The sequence below is a fragment of the Panicum virgatum genome, chromosome 4K, assembly GCF_016808335.1.
Source record: "Panicum virgatum strain AP13 chromosome 4K, P.virgatum_v5, whole genome shotgun sequence".
Classification (NCBI taxonomy): domain Eukaryota; kingdom Viridiplantae; phylum Streptophyta; class Magnoliopsida; order Poales; family Poaceae; genus Panicum; species Panicum virgatum.
The window spans coordinates 15759353-15775125 of NC_053139.1; the positions used below are offsets into that span (position 1 = coordinate 15759353).

The window sequence follows — 15773 nt, forward strand, 5'->3', positions numbered from 1 at the left end:
GGTATCGATAGCGTACCTGGGGCAAGCATACGCCTCCCCAAGTAGTGCCCCGAGACGTTGAGCCGCCGCCATTCATCTGGACATGCAATCTAATCCTTCTCGCTCAGGGGCACCATCACTGCCATCCTCCACGCTCTGACACCGACAGCGCCGCATTGGCCGCCGCTAAGCGCGCCAAAGCCGAGCCGTGCTTGCCCCCCCCCCCCTCAAGGTCACCGTGCTCACCACCGGAGCAAGAGGAGAATCGCCTCCCATGCTTGGCTGCCGGTTAAACTACTCTTTTTCATTTCCGTTTATAGTTTATCTCAGCACTATACGAAACATATCGAGTATGTAGTGGTATTTCACTAGTATAGAATAGTTCATCCCAAACACCCTATTGCCGTCCGTTTAAATCGACCCGGTGATAATAGTCTGTCACCGCTAGTACCTTTTGGACCAGTGGTGATAGTAGGCATCATCGCTAGGTCGTGTTACGAACCAACTATGATAGGGTCGACAGACATCACCGTCGGTTCCAAAAATTTGTGGATGCCTGTAAGTCATGCTTCATGGGGCACTCGGATGTGTCCAACAGTGACGTACCGAAAAAGAGAACCATGAAATCTGCACGGGTGAAAAATAAAAAATTAAAATATCCTTTCAAAATAAAAGAAAAGTCAAATATATAAGCAATCAGATTGCCGGACGTCCTAAGAATAGTGAAAGATGTGGACATGGCACCTTATGGTTTTGTGAGAAATTAATTCATAAAAAATAAAAGACATCTCGTCGTAATTGGTGAAAAAACATGTAGATGACGTGCTTCCAATTATTTATTATCCTACTATTCTATTCCTTGCATTTGACACACACACATACAAATTTGTTCTTTTTATGGCATGTATAATAAAACCCTTCTTCTGCGAGTATATACTAATATTTCAACATATCCACCCAGCAAATTTCCAGATCTGCAATATAATATTAAACTGCAAGTAATGTCTGGAGGACTAAACTCAGTAATTAGTCAATGTCGTGCTGACAAATGATACAGACGTTGTTGAATCCCTTGCACCCAGGTGTCGTTGATGCCATATGCCAACCCAGGAAGACCGCCAACTCTTTCCATGTCGTGACCTGATGAATTTCCACAATTTTGTTTAATTTGTTGTGCTGGAGATGTGCCAGCAGACTAGGTCGTATCTCCTGCAGGAACTGGGTGTCCTAGCAGACTATAAATCTCCACATTTCGTGATCTGCTAAACACAAATCTGAGGGACCGAAACTGGCGACCAGAGGGGGGGTGAATGGGAGCCGATCAAAATTTCTTTCGAAATTGATCCATCGGCCTATATCCCTAAAATCACCACAAACCCTCAAATCCTAGATGAGGTGTGGAGTAACTATAGAAGAGCTAAACCAACTCAAATCACCCCGAGGAACGAGCGAGAGAAAGCACGGAAGCGATCGAGAAAAACTACAGATCTAGTAGTCAGGGACCGGTCAGACCGCTTGCTCTGGGCGGTCAGACCGGTCGGGCTGGATTTGAAATTCCAGACCGGTCAGACCGGTTGCTGCGACCGGTCAGACCGCTTCTGCTCAGAACAGAATTCCAGCCCGCGAACTCGAGGTGATTTCAAGATTACTCGTTCAAATCATCACCAAAAGGTCTCAAAATTTGCAGGGAGGTTCCTGGGATAGAGACGAACCTCTCCACAAAAGGAATCAACCCAAAACGCAAAGGATCACAAGAATTTTGTGGGGGAAAGAGGTAAAAGAGGGTTTTCCAAAAAACTCCAAAAACCTCAATCCGAGGGACTCGTGATTCTCAGGGGTTTAGGTCTAGGCTAGATGGTCGAGAAGCAAATCACGGAGTCCTTAAACCCACCAAGAGAAAGCCTTCATCTCAAAAACCACCAAAAGTGAGGAAATGAATCCATGAACAAAAGATGAACGGGAACACAAGAGAGCTGCTCAAAAGGGTCCTCGATTTCATTCAAATTCATTGTGATTTACAGAGGAATTCACCTATACGAGAGCTAGACCTCCACACATTCATCCACCCTCTCAAATTTGTGGACCTAGCTATAATCTAGACCACGTTTTCCATGGAGACCTCAGCCCAACCCTAGAACAGAGAGAGGAGCAAGGAAAAACAGAAAAGGACTCGTGGCTTGGAGGCTCACCTGTCCAAGGGGGTAGGTTAGATGTATTTATATGACCTCGGGAGCGACCGGTCAGACCGGTCTCACAGACCGGTCCTTTCCCAGAAATGTCCTCCACCCTGACTCGAACACTAAAACGCCCGTAGGGGCAAAACCAGAAAGGGTACAAGATCTCATCTGACGGCGGAGTTTCTTTCTTCGACTTGAAGCCTTCTCTGCGATGCCGCCACATCGATGCAGATCTGATCTGCGGTTTTGAGGGGTCCGCGAAACCCGGTGAGGTGGCCGGTTTTGAGAAACCCGCCAAAACTCCACGCGCGGGAAGATTCCCACCTCCACGCCGTGGCCCTGGACGCCGTTCCCGCCCCGGCCTTCTGACGGCCCTAGACGACGCCCGACGCCCGTCACCTCCTCGCCCGCAGGGAGGCCCTAGATGCCGTCGACACCGTCACCTCCGTCAGTCCCGAGACCGACGCCCGTGCCTCCACGACTTGGCGTCTTCAACCGCCGTCCGCCAGCTTGGTATTGTGGCGCAAAACCAAGAAACCCACCATCCACCAGTGCTTGCACCCTCGATCCAGGAGTGGATGCCACAACTGCCGCCCGGTCCTAGCTCTGGTCCCGGCTGCCCTTCACCGCCGTCCACCGCACGGTCCATCGGCCACAGCACCTCCACGGCAGCTCACCGTCGACACTCGACGCTCGTGTACCTACAACCAAAGACCAAGCATACGATCACGCCGCACAGTTGACAATTCACTCATCACAGGCAGGAGTGAGTACTGCTCATTCCTCAAAATCGACTCCAGCCATGACCACTACCAGCATGAAGCTCATTTTGTCCATCCTCCCCATCCTAATTGTAGGGTTTATACCAGAACTAAGCACCGGTAATGACCACAGGCAATTCGCCTACACTGGCTTCACCAACAGCAACCTCACCCTAGACGGCGCAGCTAGAATCACGTCGACCGGCGTCATTGAGCTGACAAATGATACAGCCCGGATCAAGGGCCATGCAGTTTACCCATCTCCACTGCGCTTCCGCCTATCCCCTGATGGCATGGTGCAGTCCTTCTCTACCTCCTTTGTGTTTGGTATTCTCTCTTCATTTGGCGACATAAGGGGCCATGGCTTTGCCTTCTTCATCGGCCCAAGCAATGATTTCACTAAAGCTTTTTCAATCCAATTTTTGGGGCTTTTCAACTCCATAAACAATGGCAGTTCGGTAAACCAAATCTTTGCAATTGAGCTTGACACCATCCAAAATACTGAGTTTGGGGACATCGACAACAACCATGTTGGAATCGACATCAACAGCCTCAACTCTTTGAGATCCAACACAGCTGGTTTCTACAATAACAGTAAGAATGGCATGTTCACAAACCTACCCCTCATTGGAAGTGGGCCAATCCAAACTTGGGTAGAGTATGATGGAAACACAACACAGATCAGTGTGACCTTAGCTCCTCTTGGCATGGAAAAACCTATGTGGCCACTCCTCTCTTTAACCTTCAACCTCTCCACAGTTCTAAAAGAGGAATCATACATTGGCTTCTCGTCTTCGACAGGCTTAACCACTGGGCATCACTGTGTTCTTGGATGGAGTTTTGTTATGAATAGTCCTGCTCCAATAATCGACTCCACCAAAGTACCCAAACTACCTTATCTTGGCCAAAGATCTCCATCTAAACTCTTAGAGATCATTCTACCAATTGCCTCTGCAGTTTTGGTATTAGCTATTGGCACTGTAGCTGTTATACTTGTGAGGAGACATCTTAGGTATAAGGAGGTACACGAAGATTGGGAGGTGAAGTATGGTCCACACAGATTTGCTTACAAAGATTTATATCGTGCCACCAAAGGATTTAGTTCCAAGAATTTGATAGAGATAGGTCGGTTTGGAAGGGTGTACAAGGGAGTTCTTCCCACATCCAAGTCAGAGGTTGCAGTAAAGAGGGTATCGTATAGCTCGAAGCAGGGGATAAAACAATTTGTTGCTGAAGTGGTAAGTATGGGGCATCTTCAACACAACAATGTTGGGAAATTATTTGGGTATTGTAGGCGAAAAGGTGAACTCCTTCTAGTGTATGATTATATGGAGAATGGAAGTCTTGATAAGTACTTGTGCGGTGAGGAGGGCAGGACCACCTTAGATTGGGGACAAAGGTTTAAAATTATCAAAGGAATCGCATCGGGCTTGCTCTACCTTCATGAGGAATGGGACAAAGTTGTCATCCATCGTGATGTCAAGCCAAACTATGTGCTTCTTGATAAAGAGATGAATGGACGACTCGGAGATTTCGGCCTCGCAAGATTGTATGATCATGGCACCGACCCACAAACTACACATGTTGTTGGCACAATAGGATACTTAGCCCCAGAGCTAGTACACAGAGGCAAGGCAACCAATCTAACTGATGTGTTTTCCTTTGGCATTTTCATTCTTGAGGTTACCTGTGGAAGAAAGGCAATGACTGAAGACACCCAAAACCACCAGGTCATGTTGGTCAATTGGGTGATTCAGAACTGGAATAAAGATTCACTCCTTGATGCAGTGGATACCAAACTCCAAGGTAACTATGATATTGATGAGGTATTCCTTGCATTGAAGTTAGGGTTGCTGTGCTCTCATCCATTTCCAGATGCAAGACCCAACATGCGGCAAGTTCTGCAGTATCTCGAGGGTGATGTGCCAATATCAGAGCTACTACCAGCACACTTCAGCTTTCATATGTTGGCCTTAATGAAGAATGAAGGACGTTGTGGCTCATCCATAGTGTCATTGTACCCATCACCAATGATGATGGACGTCAGTTCAATATCCTTTTCTCTTGATGGAAGATGATGAAGTAACCTTGTTGCCTTCACCGCCTGCCTTTCTTGCACACTACGATCCAGGTCAAATACTCAAATATATAATACGATACCTTAAGGATGTTTATACAACAAATACACACAGTGATAACTTCCATGAGTAACTTCTTTTGTAATAATGTTTTGCAGTAGAGGATTGTACGTACTGTAGGTACTATTGATCGAAGGTATGTAGAGGTACAAGAAAATCAGATTGCTACCACACGACATTTTTGTTCTGAAAAAAAACTAGACCTACGGGGGGGAGACCGCCCCCACGGCATTACACTAAGAAGAAGACCTTCTCACGCAAGTCTAGAAAATCCCCGAACCCCTGTCCCACCCATACACAGTGGTTCGTTACCCGTGAGAAAGGCCGGACCCCAACTATGCTTTGGACATGGAGCAAGCGAGGGGATTTTTTTACAGTGCACATAACATACTGCGCCACCTCTGGCCAGAAATTCGCCCCTGTGGGGGTTGGAACCCTGGTCGGCAGGGTGCTGAGCGCAGCACTCGACCAGTCGGTCTAGCGCTCGCTGGCATTAGCAAATGCTAAGCAGCACCTTGTAACTGTGTCTTATTGTTAATGCTACTGCATGGGAAAGATAAAGGAAAGCAGGAAAGGTAATGCAAATAATGCATATTTAGAATTCGTCAATGCCCGAGCTAGCTATCAGCTGTAGCTACAGAAATGATAATTCAAAAAATGGGAAAAGATGGAGCTGGAAGGAAAGGATGCACTAGCTCTTATTGTGGTGATGGGGGAGGTACATCGATTCCTATTTTTGGGACGGAGTCGTCACAGATCTAGGAACTCTAATCAGCCTTACGCCCTTTGCAATATATTCTTGAGGTTTCTGGCTGAAGGGGGTGGCCTGATTGACTAATTAACTTTTTAGTGGCATTATTGATATGCACTTATGCAATATGCATTTAGTTTGACCAACAGTGAGCCTTTTTTAAGGAATTCAAACCATACATTTGGACTGATTTATAAGAGAACAAGGCCCAACGGCTTCCTCTTATCAATTTTTTGAATGGAAACATTGGAAATCATCATGGGACAAAACATTGGTTAGTTCCAGCACTAATAGGATTTCCAGCAGGCCTTCATGAACAGTTGCTCAGAATGCCTAACAAGGCTGATAAAATCTGTTTTGCATTGAGGTGTAAGGAAAATGGCCAGACATTATTTGTGATTTTAGTGATTGAATAATAACATAATCATTGTGACTAATGTGTTTGTCAAGATATACCTTGAAGGTGTTTATAGGTTCCAAAGATGAAATGAAAGCTATTCAACTGGAAGTAAAAAGAAACACTTAGAGAAATTCTATAGTTTCCAAATCATAGTAACAATTCAGAGAAAATGTTTCTAAGGTGTACAAATGATCGCAAAGATCTAGGAAGAAAAGACCCACGAAGAAAAAAAGACAAAACAAGCACAGAACTTCACCGAAGCATTTGAACAATTCATTCGGTGAGGGGCACAGGAAGCTTCGTATCAATTTGTGACAAGGGCAACAGAAGCAGTAGGTATCGGAATGACTGACCCATTTGTTCATGTTCATCAAGGATACCACTGGACCAGTCAGTGTTAGTAGCTAAGAGGGAGATCGTCTCTAGAATTGGGAACTCATTCGGTCATGTCTGTTAAGACAACCACAGAATTAGTCGATCGAGCTAAGAGGAAAGGAATGGCTCTAGAATGATCTACTCATTCGGTCATCTCCATGCAAGCGATCACCGGGCCCTTAGGTCAGTGGCCCAATAGCTAGTTGACATGGGCTTCACCGACTCATTTAGTGATACCACCTCTGCACCACCGAACCACTCGATGAGATGTAGAATTGCGACTGTGAGTTGCAATGGCTAGTTTCTTGGTTGAGGCTATATATACACATATGCCCGGCCATTTGAACGGTGTAACAGCTTGAAGAAGCTATAGTCTTGGTTGTCATACACATTCAAGTGCTCTATCCACCAAATTGTTCAAGCGAAGATCAAGACAATTAGCAAAAGTCTTAGTTCTTGATTAGTGCTAGTGTAGGTCTCTTGACGTATTGCTTTTGGTGTTAGCTAAGAGATAGGCAAGGTTTGCACACCTCTTTGTTATCGATGCTTGCACGCACCAAGAGCTTGAAATTCTATGCTCGTAAGTCTTGCGAGACCCTCCAACTGAGTTTGATGGAGTGGTCATCGGTTCCTATTAGAGGGAGGAGTGGTTGTCAGCTATTTGCCAAAGCTTTACCTAGTGAAGAGGGCATGGAGCACCCGAGAAAGGCAAGACGGAGACCCACTTGCGCTTGGGAAGGCCCATTGGCTATACACGGAGTTACTTGACCCGGAGCTTGGCCCTTGCACGGGCATTCCCTCGCAATGAGCTCCAACGAGGATTAGTGGAAAGCATTCTCTATCTCATTTACATTCCGCATTACTTCTTGCACTTACTTTCCATGTTTATCTTTCCTAGATTTGTCATGTGAAGAAATAAATGTTCTAACATCTATTGAAGTGTTGTAGACTCATACGGGATTTATGGCCTTTCATCAAACAAATTTCTGGCCTTGTTGCCAGTGAAGAAGGAATAGGCAAATTGGATTCCCCAGTTTGCACCTAGTAATAATATGGCCCGTGAGTTAACACAAGAAAATAAGATATCTCGAAAGGAATCGGGTGCTCGTAGCCTAAGAGGGGGAGGGGGTGAATTAGGCAACTTAAAACCTTAACCTAAGGCTCCAACTAGTTTGCACATAAATTTAAACTATTGCATCCTATCTAGATGTGCAACTATGGTTCTTCTAGTGTGAAACTCTCATCCCAAAAAAAGTTATGCAACCTAAAGCCAATCCTAGCTTGATCTACACTAATAATGTAAAGGCACACAAGTTGCAATATGAAATGCGGAAATGTAAAGAGGAGATAAGAGGAAGCAAACTCTTAACACAAAGATTTATCCCATGGTAACGGTAAGCACTAAGCCACTCTTAGTCCACGTTGTTGAAGCAATCAATCAAGGGGATCGCTTCTCGGACACCAAGCCTCTTCTCGGGAAGCCTTGACTTGCCACCGAGGCTACACCACCAAGGCTTGTGAGAAGTTCTCGGTCATCTTGGCCCTGCTTTCCTCTAATGAGCTTCTCCACAAAGGATGAGGGTTCCACGTCCCCCGCACAAAAGCCGTCAACGCCGCTCCACACCGAGCCGGAGGGTTGATGACCTGCCGGCGAGCCTCCAATGCTCCAAGGGGCCAGCGCACTAAGATACAAGCTTGAGTATCTATCAAGAACAACAAGGTTCAACACTTTGCTCATTCACTCTCACTCACAAAGCATGTGCTAAACCTAAGTGTGTGATCAATATGCTCTTGGGTGGCTTGGAGAACATCTTCAATGTGTCTAGGGCTTCTCTCGGACTCCAGCACACTCAAAATGGTCGGGGGAAGGCATATATAAAGCCACCAACTCAATAGAGCCGTTGCTCCAACGGCTACAAAAATATAGCATAGTGACGATTGAATCCACGCTATGCATGGGGGGTGTCGGTTCAACCGGTCACCCATGCTCCGCGACTAGCCATTGGTCCTCTTGACATGCAGTGGATAAACCAGCGAATGCACCGACGGTGTGTCGGTTTAACCGGTCGTGAAGTCTTCTTCTCATGCTGCGCAACATGCTCTCTGGATAATAGCGGCTAATGCGCTGACGCTCTATTCTTTGGCACCGGTTTAACCAGTCGCACAGGCATTGCTTGTGCCTTCGCATTAACACGGCCAATGCACCAACGCATGTAATATTTCATGTATCGGTTCAACCGGTCCATACTTGTCAGTTGCACTTGCTCAACCATTATACACGGCCAATGCACCAATGCACCGACCATTATACTTCGCATTAACCGGCGCTCTCATTTCATGCTGATGTGTCAAACTCGTCGCGGCTGTTGTTTGAATACTTCAAATATATTCTATGTCTGCATTTCACTATAACTTGGACGTCTTGACAGCGAATTGGACATCTTCGAGATGTTTTGAATTTTATCCATGGGACCTAGAAATCCTACAGTCTTAATCTCACAATATTATTAGTTCCATTGATTAATTATGTTGTTAGACAATCACCAAAATCACAAACAATGACTTAATGGGGCCATGTTCCTTACATATCTATAACGTACAAATGTCAAAAATGTTGATGCAGGCTCTGTTGTAGCATGCATAAGTTTTTAACAAATGTCACATCATTTATTTGTAAAACATCAAGCATTTCTTCTGATCAATTAATTTCCTTTTCTTGATACTAGTAGTCAAACTGTCCTTTTAAGCACACTATAGCAGGCTAAAGGTTGAAGCTATCTTGGTTCAACGAAAGAAACAAATGGAATTTTTTGTGCCCTAAACATTCAGAGAAAAATTAATATTGTTATGGTGTTGGAGGTGGCGTGCTTGACTATGTATCTGCCTGCAGTATTCAAATACATGTCATATTGTTGACTTTTAAAATGTTTTGTTTGATTCCATCGATTTTTCATTGGATGCTACCAATAGTCAAAGGTCATTATTTTTGTATGTCTTGCAGGCTAAAGATTTTGAGGCTATCCAGGTTCAATGAAAGAAATAATCAGGGATCTTAAAGTTTGCAGACTGAATATTTATAAAATAAAAAAAATGTTCTGAACAGAGAGGCATCGTCCTGGACTGGGTACTAAACTAGTGATGAACTAGAAAGGCCGCGCAGCTTTGCTGCGCAAGACCTGATTTTTACATTTTAATTGTATTATATGAAACTTTATGTGATACATGGAAGAAGAACGTAATTTGGTTGGTACAAAAAATTTTTAAGCTTGCGACGGATGCGAGACGAATTGGTCAATTTGACAGTCGGTCCAACTCCAAGACGTTCATCTGCTGATCCAATCATGTTAATGAATAATTTGTTGTCATTCAGACCAATTCAAGAGGAGCACTCCTTGACTTCACCCCTCTATTCTATTATTTTGTCTCGCGCTCACACAATCCAAGAGAATTCTTGAACCAATACTTGGCTTTACATGCCACAATTTCCATGTCTTAGCTATATATCACTCATCTAGACTTCTCATGGATTGCTCTTGTCATCCTGTTATCCCTGGTTGAATAACAATCCACAACTTCTGTGTGGTGGTAAGAATATAGCAACACCTTTGGGATTGGTCATACATTCCTAACCACAAGATGTAATAGTATAAGAACTGCCAGGAGAAATTTTCCACAGCAATCTCAGTCACCGAGGCATGGAAGAAAGGGAACTATATATGTTATTTCCTGTTACCATTCAAGGCAGAAAAGAGAAAGGCTGAAGCTGAAACCACCACAAATATTTAGTCTAGGCAGTGATGGATTGACCCCATTCTCAACCTGGCAACACAGATTTTCGAACCTGGACATAGACAAGCAAAGACCCACTCAACACAAGCTTCCCAAGATCTCATTGAGTTAACAAACCATAGTTGCTGCATCATTGGGCCATTTCAATGTTAAGTAACCAATTGAAGCTTTGGCATATATATATTAGGTCACACATGCATGTATCTTCGATGAATTCTATCCTAGCTCAACTTTAATTTCTTTTTGCTAGTTGAAGGTTTCAGGCTAAATTCTGCATTTCACTTGACCTAGGCATCTCAGGGCCTTATTTTTGAAGCACGGATTATCAAAATTGTGTAATAGGACTAACAAAGTATTAGAGTGCCCCTAGCTTCTTTACTCCATCTACTATAGATCGCGAAGACATATGGATACTTTAAATGGTCATTTGGATCAGGCAAAAACATGAATCAGTGATGAGAGAGATAGACACAAATAAAATTTTCAAAGATGCTAATTATGCTAGAAAATCTTCCAAATTCCTATGCAACAACACATCCCAAAGGTATTAATATAGATGTTTATTTCTTGGCTCAGCAATGGGAAATTAGGAAAATTTCCCATTGGATTCAATTGACTAGAAATTTTATTCCAGCAATACATGGTTATATAGTCAAACGAGACTTCCCTGACATACTCCCTGGTCACTGATGTGTGGGTCCTGAGCCATTCACGCTTATACCAACAGACAGAACTTGATTCCAATGAAAAAGGGAATCGCATGTGTTATTAATTAATAAGATAATAACACCGCAGAACAACGACTAACATGAAAGCTCCACAGGCAACTGACTATTTGTGGCTCTGCCCTCTTGCTAAATTACAGACCACAGAACAGAATGCATGACTACACAAACACAATAAGTACCTCCCACGGTCTATGGACGCCCATTCCTACTTCTTGTCGAGTTCACGGTCGCAGGAATGCCTAGCATGGTGTGTCTCTTCTTCCTTTCAGAGATACTCCTCTCCCTGTCCTTAGGCCTAATATCTTCCATCACTGCCACCGGAGAGGATCAGTTCGTCTACTCCGGCTTCTCCAGGAGTTTCCTCAGCCTTGACGGAGCAGCCACTATTACACCAGACGGCGTCCTTGAGCTGACAAATCACACTGTTCACATTAAAGGCCATGCGTTCTATCCAACTCCATGGCGATTCCGTAAGTCCCCTGGTGAGGTGGTGCAGTCTTTCTCAGTTACCTTTGTATTCGGCATGATCCCCATCTACTCTGATCAATGTACCGACGGAATGACTTTCTTGATCTCTCCGACCAAGGATTTCTCAGGTGCACAGACCTCCCAATACTTGGGTCTCCTCAACAAAACAAGTGATGGCAATAAAAATAACCATATATTTGCAGTTGAGCTTGATAGTAGCCAAAATACGGAGTTCAATGACATTGATGACAACCATATCGGCATCAACATCAATAGTCTCACCTCAAATAAATCAGGATCAGCTGCCTTCTATGATGACAACAGTGGTATGTTCAAAAACATATCCACGGTTTGTCGCAAAGAAATGCAAGTATGGGTGGACTATGATGGAGAGACCACACAGATCAACGTGACATTGGCTCCGCTAAGATTGCCCAAACCATCAAGGCCACTACTGTCAGCTACCTACAACCTATCCACAGTGCTGGAAGATCCATCCTACGTTGGCTTCTCGGCATCAACTGGTCCAATCAATTCACTATATTGTGTAACTGGCTGGAGCTTGGGCATAAACCGTCCAGCTCCCTTGATTGACATTACCAAGTTGCCAAAGCTGCCTCATGTTGGCCCAAAACCTCGGTCCAAGTTGCTTGAGATCAACCTACCAATAGCCACGGCCATATTCATCTTCCTTGTTGGAACAACTGTAATTCAATTGGTGCGGAGGAGAATGAAATATGCTGAGATAAATGAAGATTGGGAAGCTGAGTTTGGTCCACACCGCTTCTCATACAAGGATTTGTTCTATGCTACAGATGGATTTAAGAATAAGAATCTACTCGGCCTAGGAGGATTTGGGAAGGTGTATAAAGGTCTGCTCTCTATCTCAAAATTGGAGGTTGCTGTAAAGAGTGTCCCATGAGTCAAAGCAGGGAATGAAGGAGTTTGTTGCTGAGATTGTCAGTATTGGCCGGCTCCGACATCGCAACCTTGTCCAGCTACTCGGTTATTGCAGAAGAAAAGGTGAACTCCTATTGGTATATGAATATATGTCAAATGGCAGTCTTGACAAGTATTTACATTGTGAAGAGGGCAAACCCACTCTGAATTGGGCTCAAAGGTTTCAAATCATCAAAGGTGTAGCATCCGGCCTATTCTACCTCCATGAGAGGTGGGAGAAAGTTGTAATTCATCGAGATATCAAGGCAAGCAATGTGCTCCTTGACAGTGAGATGAATGGATGCCTAGGTGACTTTGGTCTTGCAAGACTGTATGATCATGGCACTGATCCACAAACAACCCATGTGGTTGGTACAATGGGGTATCTAGCCCCAGAACTGGCACGTACCGGTAAGGCAACGACTCAGACAGATGTCTATGCATTTGGCATTTTCATTCTTGAAGTAACCTGCGGGCAAAGGCCTATCAATAGTCATGCAGATGATAGTTCCCAGATCTTGGTTGATTGGGTTGTTGAGCATTGGCACAAAGGATCACTTACATACACACTTGACAGTAGATTACAAGGCAACTACAACTCTGATGAGGTCAGGCTGGCATTGAATCTTGGTTTGTTGTGTGCACATCCATTTTGCAATGCAAGGCCTAATATGCGTCAAGTCATACAATACCTTAACGGTGAGATGCCACTCCCGGAGCTGATGCCCACAAACATAAGTTACAGGTGTGTTGGGCCTGATGCTAAATGAAGGTTTTGACCAATATTCAGCATTGGCGTCCACAGTTGGCAGCAGTTGCATGGCGTCCTAGCCTCTCAAGTGGACGATGATAATAGATAGATGCCTTACCCATGGCCATATCATCTTGTAGTTAGTAAGCCTGATTAAGTTATGGTATGGAATCTACTGTAATTCTTATTCCTAGTGTCATAATACTTACCTCAGGGATTCTGAAGCAGAAAATAATCTGTCAAGTCTCTGTTTCTTCCTACTTCATGGTTTTTATATGCTTCGATGCAAGGGTTATGCTGTCAAATCTTGTATACTGTTGTAGAGTCCGTACATGTCAACTCTTGTAAATAGTCTTAAAATGCTGCACTGCACAAAGGATACTCTAATATATTGAAGACAACAGTTGACAATTTGACATTCCGATGCTCCAGCAAAGGAATACTTACCCATGGCCATATCATCTTGTAGTTAATTAGCAGGCCTGATTAAGTCGTCCACTGTATTTCTTATTCCTAGTGTCATAATATTTACCTCAGGGATTCTTAAGCAGAAAATAATCTGTCAAGTCTCTATTTCTTCCTGCTTCATGGTTTGCCTTTCCAATGCTCCAGCAAAGGAATACTTGGCATGTACCACCAGAACGCGCGCTCAGTAGTCAATAGTCATGTTAGAATCATGTAGTTTTCTATATCCATTAGAGAGGATAAGCAGTTAAACACTTGATGGACTGATGGTATTGGAGCAGCTAGATAGGATCTATAAGAATTCAAAACATAGCAATATTTCAAAGGGCTTGAATGCACCACAGAAAGCATGCAGGAAATCAATGACCCACAGGAGAAGACATGAGGTGTATGTAATAGCTCATTCCATAGAAGTAGCCAAAGAGAAATGTATTTCGGCGGCGCAGCAGCACGGCCTCCATGGGAGGGGACCCTGCTCGCTCGCTGGTGAGCCTACCTGTGGGACGGGGTTGTTCCCCGAGTCCGGGTCACCGGCTGCTTCGGCCCCACTGAGCAGGCGCAATCCCCCTCTCTCCACGGCATTGAGCCGCCAGATGGATCGGGAACGCCTGGCGTTGGAGATCAAGCAACACCTGTTTTGTGCGTCGAGTTGTGGGGATTCTCATGGTTCAACGTGGGGTGTTGATCATTGTGAGCTCGAGATGGCAAGCTTTGCGAGCTTCGCAGAGATCAAGGATTCCAAGGAGGGGATGGAAGATGGAACAGAGCAAATTTCGAGGGACACTGCGGTTCCAAATGCACCGGGGGCAATTTCAGAATTTTGGTATCAGTCTGTGCTCTACAGTGATGGGCTCACCTACGCGGGGATCCATAATCACTTGTGGAGGCCTGCTAGGCCATGGTGGCTATGGATCTCTAAAGCTAGTGCGATAGATGGGATTGGATACCCTGCTCGCCGATCTGAGATCCAGAGGTTCAGTTGGAAGGCGAAGAAGGTCTGGCGAATTGTGGTGGCACCACTAGTGCAAACGTTTGCTCAAGCTGTCAAGGGGAAGGAGATGACTCGCCGCCCGCCTCCGCCGCCACAGAGCCCAGTGAAGCGGAGATCCGACTATGAGGATTGGATAGATGAGGATGACCTCCTTGATCGAGGCTTTTCGGAGAGGGATCTGCGACACAAGCTTCAAAGGGGGGGGGGGGCGCAACCAGATCAGGTGAGGGTTCTAGAGCGGGATACAGGGATTTCCACCGCGAGGAGCAGCAATCTCAGGGATTCGACTGCACGGAGCGGCCAAATCAGTACAGATAGGGACGGAGCAAGGGGGCTTTCTACCCTCGTGATAACAGAGATGCTCGATCTAGGCAAGGAGATAGGCAGGGTCCTAAAGGGGAGTAAAAGCCTCGTCCTGATCTGAGAAAGGAATTAGAGAAAGCTAAGAACAAGTCTAGCTCCAGCCAGGGGGCGACCAAATCGGGGGATTCAGTCAAGTGTTTCCATTGCACTTAAGTAGGTCATCATCAACTGGACTGTACTAATGACCCCATTTGCTACAAATGCAAGCACCGGGACATATGACAGTTGAGTGTACTAGCATGCATAGGAAGCAACTGAAGATGTTTGAGTGCTCTTTTGGATAAGGCAGTGCTGAAGGGCCATATTACTGGCATTTTGGCGGATCTGATCCTGTAGGAAAAAACATGACTTAGTACTTAACATTTCCAAGTTCTAGCACCTAATCAACATGAGCACAACCCAAATGAAATGATAAGTTGTAGATCTAGACCGGGAAGAAGTGGCATCGTAGACGTAGCAGATGTTCCGGCCATCTTGGTTGGGGACGAGAGTGACAGTAGGGGCCGTAGTCGTTCCCGTAGTTGTACCTGACGTAGTTGAAGGAGATCGCCGCGGGTACCAGCATGCCTTCGGGTCACCACCGGCACTATCCAGGGACGGCGGCGGCGGGTTTGCGACGGCCTTCAGGAGGCTCCAGCGCCGCCACAGATCGAGCGGCTGTAGTGAGGCGGCTAGGGTTTGGACTCAGTTGGACTGAC

At 45.2% G+C, this 15773-nt stretch overlaps 1 pseudogene; it reads left to right on the top strand.

Annotated features, from left to right (window-relative positions):
* Nucleotides 1-1102: 1102 nt before the first annotated feature.
* Nucleotides 1103-13672, top strand: LOC120703302 (annotated as a pseudogene).
* The last annotated feature ends 2101 nt before the right edge of the window (nt 13673-15773 follow it).